Genomic DNA, 10,865 nt, shown 5'->3' with positions numbered 1-10,865 from the left:
TGTGTCATAATCATAGACTAAAAAGGTGCTATGGGAGTGTTGAGGAGGCCGTCACGGGCCTACCCAGCCTGGGGGCAATCAGGGAGGTCTTCTCAGAGGAGGTGAGTTTGCAGCTGGAACTTGATGGTTGAGTGCGTAGGGATCCTCTCCTAACCTTTGATATCAACCTCCGCCCCCCCCCCCCAACTGGTCTCTCTCCCAATGTGGAAAGTGACCTTCTCTTCCACAGATAGGTATTCTCCTCTCTGTGGATAATCTTGCCAGTGATGAACCCCTTCTTGGGACCCTCCCTGGATGCCCAGGCCAGAGGACCACTGTGAAGTCTAGGGGCGTTGAAAATTCTCTCCCATCTGGGTGACAGGCGCTGGCTAAAGACCAGTGGATATAATTAGAGCTGAACCTTGGTTTAGCAGCATGTTTTTCCCAAGAAAAGCTCTATTGTTAGCTTGTTACACAGATTTTAACAAGCCTGCCCGAGGATGGAGACAAGTGATGTTTGCTGCTGTCTGCATTTCCAGTCTGGACGATGGGCCTGCTTGAGAGGGATCCGGGCATCACCCCAACTCAGCACCATCACCACCACTGTCACCACGGTCATCACACTGTCTCAGCATCACCGGCTTCATCACCGGCTCCATCACCGGCTCCATCACCACCACCATCACCACCTTTATTCCACTACCACATTCTTATCACAATTCTACATCACTGTCAACATCTGCATCATCTCCCTGGGTGTCACGACCACTGCCATTGTAACAAATCATCCCCATGACCAAAATCCACTACTCACAACCATCACCCCATCGTATTTTTACCCCCGAATTTAATAACTCATGCCAACCTCACGCAAAACCTCCAGGTTTATTCATTTTCTCTCTCTGCCTTGCCGGGGCAGACAGGGAACCCTGGATGGCAACTGTGCTCATCCTCTGGCATATGAAGCTCTGACAAGTAAATTGGTGAACCTGTTGCAACAATGTTGCTAACCTTTTTTTGATATCAGAGGGATTATTCATTACGAATTTGTACCAACTGAACAAACAGTTAACCAAGTTTACTATTTGGAAGGGCTGAAAAGGCTGCGTGAAAAAGTTAGACGACCTGAACTTTTGGCCAACAATTCATGGCTCTTGCATCACGACAAGGCACCAGCTCACATGGCACTGTCTGTGAGGGAGTTTTTAGCCAGTAAACAAATAACTGTATTGAAACACCCTCCCTACTTACCTGATCTGGCCCCCAATGACTTCTTTCTTTGCCCAAAGATAAAGGAAATATTGAAAGGAAGACATTTGGGTGACATTCAGGACATCAAGGGCAATAGGATGACAGCTCTGATGGCCATTCCAGAAAGGGATCCAAAATTGCTTTGAAGGGTGGATTAAGCACTGGCATCAGTGCATAGCTTCCCAAGGGGAGTACTTCGAAGGTGACCATAGTGATATTCAGCAGTGAGGTATGTAGCACTTTTTCCAGGATGAGTTCACGAACTTAATTGTCTGACCTCATATATGGGACATAGTGACCCAACCACGGCCCTCAGAAGAACTGGGCAAGTTGAATATGACCATGGGGTGGTGTTTTCTCCTCCCTCTAGGATGCCATCCCCAAGACCCTTGACCTTTAGATCCCCGTTAGCAAATGGAGGAGTAGGGTGTTGGGGCCAGTCAGCATCCCATGGCCCTTCTTTGTCCCCCGTCACCTCTGCACTGATTCCCTGATCTGTTTTCCATATTTCTCTCCCGTCCCAGATGACCAACCTCTCAAGGGCAGACCTGTGTCTTTTTCATCGGCCTTCCCAGCATGAAGTTCAGAGCGGGGGAACTAGCAGTCATCAGGGAGTGTCTATGGACGGGGGAATCGTGAAACAGGAAAAGCATTTGCTCATAAGACCCCTGCAGGTACAGCGAGGCATCAGCGCTTTCTTCCAGGAGAAACATCTTGCCCGGCAGAGCTCCTGCTCAGGGAGGCCCGCGAGGCCGCCAGCTCTGCCTTGCCTGGCAGCAGGAGGGCCTTGTGGCAGCCTCGGAAATGAGGTCACTTACGAGCCTGCCTGTGCCACCCGCCACCCGAGCCTTGCATGCGTTCCTTGTTCAATGAGATGTTGTTTTCAAATGTGTTCCCAGGGAATAGTCATGGGGTTTTTTTCTTTCTCCTCTCTTTCTGCCTGGCTTACAGGCATAGTTGCAGCTGCTATAGCAGCAGGCTAGAAACAGGGAGCAGCGTTTGTGATCAGGCCAGCCATGGAAGGGCTGGTTTCCCTGGGCTTACTCTGCTCTGCTGATGATATGGCCAACTTTTAGGGCCACTATCCTCTACTGTGCTGTCACTGGAGCCACCAGAGCTGGGCCAGGCCCTCTCCTCTGGGGCTCTGGGATCATGGCTGCAACTCACAGCGATTCTCCCAAACTCTGCTCTCAGCCTTCTCTCCGCCTGTGCCCAGGCCTTTCCTTATGCTGGAGACATTATTCCACCAGGAAGCCCACCAGGATTAGCTCTTCGTTTCTGCTACCTGCCAATGTGGCAACAACCTATGACCACCTTCTAAGCTCCCAGGGGCAGGTAAGATGTCTTGTGCATGGTTCTTTCAACCAATACTTCCTGAGCACCTACTGAGTATCAGACCCTGGAGATGTGATGAGGAACAGGACAGACATGGGTACTGTGCTCAAGGCGGTTCTAATTGGAGAGAAAGAGGTGGAGGAAGCACACGAGTAATCAAATAACTGCGAATGATGCTAGCAGTTAGGAAGCACACAAAAAGGATACGAGGACAGAGCCTGTGAGGGGAGGAGCGGGACCTCCTGATAGAGACAGTCTGGGAGGGTGTCTCAACTCGAAGGCACGGACATTTGATCTAAGTCCTGAAGGATGAGAAACCCATCATGGAAATTAGAGGTGTGGGCTCATTTCGGGTAGCAGCTGAGCCCATGGTGAAGTGTGAGGGGGAGGAGGGGTCCTGGGAGACGAGGCAGGGTCAGCGTGGCAGGGTCAGCTCATGCCTAGGAAGGACTGTGCAGTGGGGGAGCGCGGAAGGACTTTAGGCAGAGGTCTAAAAAAACTCCCCGTTTTACCCGCAGGGCTCATAGCAGGCACTCAGAGAATATCTGCTGAATAAATGAGGACAGGCTTTGTTGGTTATTTGTACCTTTCCACTTATTCAGTGTCGGCTTTTCTATTCTATTAGAATGTGCATTTTGATGCAAGCTAGCGACTGGGCCTGTCTATTCCTCACAGCCTCTGAAATATGGTCCCTCTAAGTAAGGGGAACGTGAATTAGCTGATGAAGTGCTGTGTGGCCTTCAGCCTCTCTCTCTCTCTCTCTCTCTCTCTCTCTCTCTCTCTCTCTCTCTCTCTTCCTCTCTCCCCTTCTTCCCTCTGTTTCCCCAACCCCGAAAGTTGGTGATGGTCGCTTCTGCCTCTCCTGTTCCTGGACCCTGACAGCTCACAGAATGCCAATATGGATGCTTCTGCAAAGTCGGGCAGGTTCAGAACCTTCCCTGCACAAACTGTGGTGACAGTCACAGTTGCATCTGGAATCTGATTGAAACCGGAACCTGCAACAGCATATACAGGCCTCCAGAAACAGACAAACCTGGTTTCAAATCCCACTCCACTTATTACCTGTGTAATGACTGTCAAATCACTCCACCTCTGCGAGCCTCAGTTTTCTTGCCTATGAAGTAGGTGTTTTGAGGACCTTAGCAGAGCATCTTGCTCTTGGCAAATGCTCCATCCATGGCAGTCAGCTTTCTAATTGCCACTGTGGCAGGTAACCCTCATGGTGAACCTGCAAGATTATCTCCACTATATAGATGTAAAACTTGAGGCCAGTAGATGAAACCACATGCCCCAGGTAACTCAGAGCCAGGCTTTCTGACTCCGGGGCCTGTACCCTCTTGCCATGAGGCCCTGGCTCCCATCATCGTGGGGAGGCAGTTCTCTCTGGAGGGAGTCACACTGCAGTTTCCCAAACGCCACTGATTCCAGACAGTCCCATAAGAGAACACACACTCCGACTGGACTCCCAGAGGGCCATCTTTTCTTTGACTGTTTCCCAGACTAACTCCAGAGGAGCAGGCGGGGCCCAGGCGAGAGCTGGAGAAGCCGTCTGCTGCCAATAACAACACCTTTCTACCAAATAACCACCTCCCAGCATCTCCCATTAACAAGCGCTTCTTGCAAGGCAGACGCGCTAACAAGATGCTTCTGAACTCCCGTCCACATTGTCTGCTGCCAATAGGGGAGGATGAAAGCTAATCTTGGGCGGGGGGTGCGTTCTTGATTACTGACTGAGGGAGGAGGGCAGCCAGAGAAGGGCTTCTCCATCCTTTGCGGATCTTTCTGAACATTTTAACATGCTTTAAAAAACATAAAATAAATGAAGAGAAAATGTTTAGAAAGCTCTTTTTAAAGATTTTGGCAGGTTTGTTTAGGGGTTTTGAAAGCCCTAAACAGCCCCCTAATGGGTGAACCCCCTTGACAGCTGATGAATAGAAGGTAGGAAAGCAGAGGACTGCATGGGCCCTTTTTCTCCCATGTACCTTTTCCAAGATGGCTTGTTGGCCCCGGACTCCCTGACCCCCCCACCCCATCTGCTGCCCACGATGCCCTGCAGAAGTAGCTGTGCCAAGCACGCAGATGGACACAGAGAACTTCCAGGTTCGGAAAGTTCTTGCAATATGCTGAGAGCAGTATCCAGAAGGGAGTCCGAGGGGGGACAATGGGATGGGTTTGGGGCGGGGCTGAGGGCACAAGGGGAACTGATACGCACAGTGAAATCCTCTATGGGGTGGTCTGGCTGCCTTGCCTCCAGTTCGGAGCCCTGTCATTGAAAGTTACTCATCGTGTCGCTCTAAGGGCATGGGCTTGGGGGCCAGGCTGCTCTGAGTTTGATCCCGAATCTGCCCCTTTTCAGTTGGGTGACTTCTGCAAATGAGGAACTTGTTTGAACCTCAGTTTCCACATCTATAAACTGGGAACAATTATACCTACTTCCTAGCATTGCTAGAAGTAAATAGTTGAATGCACATGAAGTCTTTGGCACACAGGAAGTACTCCAAAAAAGTAAATTTCTCCCATCCTCAGCTCCTACTTGGATATCAGGAACCATACTAACGAGTCAACCATACAAGAAAGGGATAGGAAAGCCATGGTAAAGATATGTGAAAAGCACACGGGTTTTAGGAAATAGTAAGTATATTGTGAGTCTCCAATAAAACATAGGAACCAAAACAATAATAGGTTATCGGCCATATTAACAGAGGTAGAGTATGTAGAATGTGGGACGTGACCATTTTGCAGTACTATCCTCCAGTACTCCCACCGCTGGTAAAGTGGCAGCACACTTTGAACAAGATATAATGGCCAAGGGGATTAGGTCTAGAGAGAGACTCGGGACCTTACCACGTGGAAGGTAGTTGAAGGAAGTCGTACTATGTGGCCTGAGGAGGGACTAGATGAAGCGGAGGTAACAGATACTTGGTTGATAGTCTGAAATGCCTGACAGGTAGTCCCTTAAAAAAGATAACTGAGTGGTCCTAACCAGAGAGTAGAAATCACATACACACACAAAAAAACCCCCGGAATGTTGGTTAAATATACATATATAAGATTTTTTTTTAAAGTCAGAACCAACCAAATGTGAAATTTATTCATTTATGCCACCATATGTGCTGGGTACTGTCCTCAGTGCTGGGTACTGTCCTCAGTGCTGGGTACTGTCCTCAGTGCTGGGTACTGTCCTGGGTCCTGGGATTAAATAAGGGAACGAAACAAAGTCCTCACCCTGAAGGAGTTCCGCTTCTCATGAACACAGGCTGCCCTGGAGGTGGCAAGTCCCTGGCCATACAGACTGGACAACCTTTTGCAGAGGCCATAGTGAGAAGGAGCTTCAGGGGAAGGTTGGACTGAGTGACCTTGAGACCTGTGATTCCCTGAATTTCAGTTGACCGTTGCCACGATGGGGCCCTAACCGTCTTGCTAATAATGAAAGCTTTCCCTGGCCCAGGGTTGAGGCTGCAATAGAGGCCCCTTCTGGATTTGGAAGCCGTGAGGGTGACGGTAGTGGGGATTGAGGTAGAGCGGTGCCATCTAAAGGGTAAGTATACAAAAATAGCCATCTAGGTTTTGCCTGTCCAGAGTACAGACCCCTAACTCCCAGTAACAGAGTCCTGATTTCCCTGGGGGCACTTACCCCTCCTCCCCTCTCAGTCTAGGTGGGTTGAGTGGGGTTGTTGTCCTTTTTGCTCCAGGGATAGGCATGTGATCCAAGCCCATCCAATCAGAGCATCCCCTTCTCCTGGCCACGATGATTGGTTCAGGGAGGGGTATGTGACCCAAGCTGGGCCAATGGGAGCCCACGAGACCCAATGCTGAACTTCAGTAGGGACTGGTAGACTCTTTGTACTAAGAGAGTAGGATGGAAACCTGGAGCTGTGGGCAGGCGTCTTTGGCATCGGGATGACTGAGAATACGGTCAACACAAAGGAAAACAGGGCCAGGCAATGGTGAGACATAAACCAACATTTTCTTATTGGAACTTACTATATCTTCTATAAATAAAAATGTTTATAGTGTTTATAGTATCCTGACAATATTTTTAGAGCCATCTGGATCCAGAGAGACCTGAAGCTCCCCCTCAAGCTTTCATGTTCTGTGGCCTAAAACAGCGTTTGTGGTGGTTGTTATTTGAGCCCATTTCAATTCTTTTTTTTCTGTCGCTTGTTCCCAAAAGAGTTCTCTCTGATGCAGGGGCCTCTATTAAGTATAATGAATATGGTTGTCCCCTCTCCTACTCAATCTCAGAGGGTGGGTTGGGAGGGAGCCCTTTCGAAAGGAACAAGAGGGGATCAGTCAGTATCTCATGCAGCTCCCCCAAAGGAATTAGCATGAAGCTCTTGAATCCATTCTTGCTCCTGAAGAAATTTGAAACTGGGCAGGGGGTTCCTTAATCATGCTGGCATGATTCTAGATGCAGGAAGCATTAAAATGTATCCACACGTCTATTACCACCTGGTCTGTGGTTATTTTAGGGTGTGAATCTTTGCACTCTGTCCCCACCTCAGGCCATCATACAGGGCACCGTGAGTCAGGTGGCTGAGGCCCCTCGGGATGGAATACTGCTGTGACCACAGGCCACCATCATCACCATTACTGCATTAAAAAATACCCTCGGAGAATTATTAAAATCGCAAGCTAGGATAAGCAGACCCGCAAACCAGGCGCCTGATGGTTCCCTCGTGTAAGCCCCTGACAGGGCACTTGAGTTGAATAGTAATGCTAATTTGTAGCTAATGAGCTCCCCTTCAGCTATCAGGTAGAAAGAGGTTGGTGCCAGAAGGGCTTCTGGAGGCCCGGAGGCCTGGGATACTGGTCCCCAAAGCAGAGACGGGGGCCCAGCCCCTGCCCTCAGACACTTCCAGGATGGGCGCAGCTCAGGCCCAGTCCGGGAGAGGTGAGATAGTAAAAAGCCAGGGATCTGTAGCCAAGAAGAAAACGACATCATTTCTGCACCTAACCACAGCAGACACTGTTGGTGGGGGCCATGTACGCGGGCATGGCCAGGATGGGGCCAGCTGGCCTCTGCAGTCATGTCGTGAGCTCCCGAGCATCCCTGCACAGCCGAGACCAGAGGCAGCATCTGACTGAAGCTGAGCTGGGTAGCCATGCATGGCAGGGAGGGGGCATCAGGAATGGGAGGGTGTGTCCTCAGGAGGGAAGGGGGCAGGGCGAGGCCTTAGGGGTCTGATGCACTGAATGGTGGGAGCTGGGAAGATCTCCAAGTGGGTTTAATCAAGTGATTTTCAAACTGAGCCAAGAAGGCCTGGGGCATCAGTGGGTGACAGTGGAGGTGAGAAGGGGGATAAGAGAGAAGCTGGGCCAGCGGTCCCCTGCGCTTCTCCTGGGGCACTGTGCTTTCACCTGTTCTATACATTGGGGTTCCATCTAAGGTGTCATTCAGAGGAAAGAGTCCATGGCTTAAAGAAAAATGTAAGAAAACCACTGGCATAGTCCACACTCCCTCCTTGCAGATGTTGAACTGAGACTCAGAGGAAAGAGCCACATATTTTCAGCCGGGATGTGTTTAGTCCCCAACAAGACATAGGAGCAGGTGTCCAAGCTTGCAACCTCACCAGGGCTGAGGCAGGGGAAAGACCTTGGGGGAATGTGGAAATGGGACCCCCGTGGGACCCCGCAGATAGACAGCAGCGGCTGGGACTAGGAAAGCTGAGCCTGAAGGCTTCCCAGTCGTCTGAATGGAGGCAGGACGATCAGGGCACATTTCCATGGGTTCTGGCCAATGCAAGTGACAGCCAAAGGATCCCTGAGGCAGAACCCCACATCCCTGGGTCACAAGGAGAGGGCTGGCTCTAGAAGTTGTCCGGGAAGCTCATGTGGAACTAGACACCCTGACAGGGAAGGTAGGGGGTGTCCCAGGGGCAATTAGTGGAGTCTGTTTTGTGACTGATCCCCCTACAGGCTGCCAGAGTCATGCTTTCCGAATCTTGCCATCTCTCTCTGGCAGGTTCAACGTATCCTGGCTCTGTGCTCCCTACATGGCTGTGGTCCACCCTTCCAACAGCTGCCTGCACATCTGGGACAACTGCAGTGGGCCAAGTAGGCACCTCTGATGTGCCAAGCACTTTACAGAGGCATATCATCCTCCCATCAGCCTGGACACCTAGGACACTGAGGTTTAGAAAAGTAAGAAGCCTTTCCACGTCGGCTAGGGAGCTGGTGGGAGAGCTGGGTTGATAAGCAGGTTTTCTGCTTCCTGTTTGAGTGTTGAAACCCCTCCCCAATGCTTCTGCCCTCAGCACTGTCCAGGAGGGTCTCTGAGACATCTTCCAGATGCCGACTGTTGAGTCGGGAGAATGCCCTGGAAGATTTTTGCTGCCACCCTGCTGTCCCAGACATTCCAGACTGGCCTTTCCAAAGCTGTACAATTGGATATTCATGGGCTCCACAAAAATGGAGGGAAAAATTGCTAGTCTATACATTTGGGAAACCTTGTATTAAACCAAAGCAAACAAGTTTCTTTTTTTGGTCAGGATTTCTCATCTCTTTCATTATGCTGACGTGCCTTATAAATCTCTAAAAAATGGATCTGGTTTGCAGTGTTTCCCTTTTTCATTGGATCTTTTCCATCTGTGAGGCTAGACGCAGCTATCCTGCAGGAACAAAAATCTCCAAAGTGTTCCTGGCTTGTGACAACAAAGGTACATGTGTCACCCCCATGATGTGTCCACTGCAGGTTGACAAGGGTTAGTTTGCTCACAGGAGTCACTCGTAACAGGTGCCCCCCAGCGTGGGGCTGAGAATCCCTGAGGAGTTGCACCAGTCTAGAGGTAACCATGCCACTTTCACTCACAGCTCGTTGGACGGAATGAGTCACATGGCCCCACCCAAAGACAAAGGGGGCACGAAGTACGAAGCGCACTGCTGCCATGTGCCAGGAAGCACAGAGCTAGAAAATGTGGGAGAGCCCCAAGTCCAAGGGTACTCTGGTCCACACATCATGTGCCGACATTCCACGGGACCCTGTGGATCAGCAGAGCCCAATTTGGGAAGGCCATCCCAGTTATCCCAGCCTGGGCAAGAGGCAACCTGTTTGGATTTCTGAAGTCTCCTCCCTCCTTCTACTGAGGATGTCCTGAAAATAGCAGTTGCCTGTATCCTCCCTTCTGTTTTTCCCTCAGAGTCCCTTGCCCCTGTCACTTTCCATTAGACACAGGCTAAGCCCTCTTCATGAGCCACCTTCTGGGAAGGAAACCCTCCCACAGGCATCCCACGGTTGCCTGACAACAAAGAAGCCTGTAATTTCCAGGAATGCACAATGGGATCCGAACCTGTCTTTTGCCACAGCCGACAGTCCTGCCTGATGTGTAAACAGCCCACCTGAGCCAGCGCAAGGGTTGCAAAGAGACCCAGAGTCAGAAGCCACTGCCATGGAGCCAGCAGTCCAGCTTGGCACAGCTGGGATGCCCAGCGGGGCCCACAGAGACCAGGCTGGTGAGGGGCAGTGGCTCCCAGTGGTTAGGCTCCTGGGCACAATATTGAACAAACTAGAGTGTGACCTTGGAGAGAATGTGGAACCTCTCTGCTACCCAGTTTCCTTATGTGCAAGAAGAGATATTAACTGTGTTAAATGAGGCAGCACTGGATAAATCAGGTATGACTGGATCACACTGCATATTGGGATTACTGAATGGTGCTATTGTCATCATTACGATAAGAGGAAAGGAGGGCAGGTGTAGATGGGATCCAAGAGGGCTGGGCTCCAGCCCCAGCTCTGCCACTAATCTACCATCTGCCATCGGCATTTCACTTGTCTTGGCCTTGGTCTGACCCTGTGTAAAATGGGGGAATTTCTCATATCTTTAACAGGCCTCCAGAGCCCCTGGCAGCCCTGCAGCTCCATCTGGCACCATGCTACCCGCCTTTTACCCCATTCCAATTATACTGGATTGTTTTCTTTCAATAGCTCCGATTTTGTATCAGTCAGCTACAGCCACACTACTGCTGCATAACAAACCATCCGAAAGCTCAGTGGCTTATGATAATAAGCATTTATTCTCAAATCCATGAGTCTTCAGGTTGGCTAGGGTTTAGCTGACATAGGCTGGGCTTAGCTTAATGATTCTATTTTAAGCTATGGGTGGTCAGGGTTTGTCTCTAGGCTGCAGTTGAGCTAATTTCTGCATCACCTGTTTTCCTTCTGGAGACCAAGGAGGCTCTTCTCCTGGTGGATCACCAGAATACGTTAAACCAAACCAAATCAGGCCTCTGCTTATATCATATCTGGCCAAAGCAAGTCACGTGGCCAAGTTCAACATCAAGGGGGCAGGGAAGTGCATACC

At 50.4% G+C, this 10,865-nt stretch overlaps 1 long non-coding RNA gene across 2 annotated transcripts; it reads left to right on the top strand.

Annotated features, from left to right (window-relative positions):
* The first annotated feature begins 1,767 nt into the window (after positions 1-1,767).
* On the top strand, positions 1,768-9,111 carry LOC148755380 (uncharacterized). 2 transcript variants are annotated; one of them, XR_016018555.1, is made up of 4 exons: positions 1,768-2,565; positions 3,403-6,512; positions 8,531-8,709; positions 8,823-9,111. It is a non-coding gene; the product is annotated as an uncharacterized LOC148755380 (long non-coding RNA). The 2 variants fall into 2 exon arrangements; XR_016018554.1 differs by lacking the exon at positions 3,403-6,512 and having other exon boundaries at positions 1,806-2,565.
* The last annotated feature ends 1,754 nt before the right edge of the window (positions 9,112-10,865 follow it).

This window comes from Rhinolophus sinicus, chromosome 14 (assembly GCF_057876585.1).
Source record: "Rhinolophus sinicus isolate RSI-liver-muscle chromosome 14, RSI-T2T, whole genome shotgun sequence".
In the NCBI taxonomy this organism is placed as follows: domain Eukaryota; kingdom Metazoa; phylum Chordata; class Mammalia; order Chiroptera; family Rhinolophidae; genus Rhinolophus; species Rhinolophus sinicus.
Note: the sequence above shows the minus strand (reverse complement) of the source record. Positions and strands in the feature narration are given on the sequence as shown.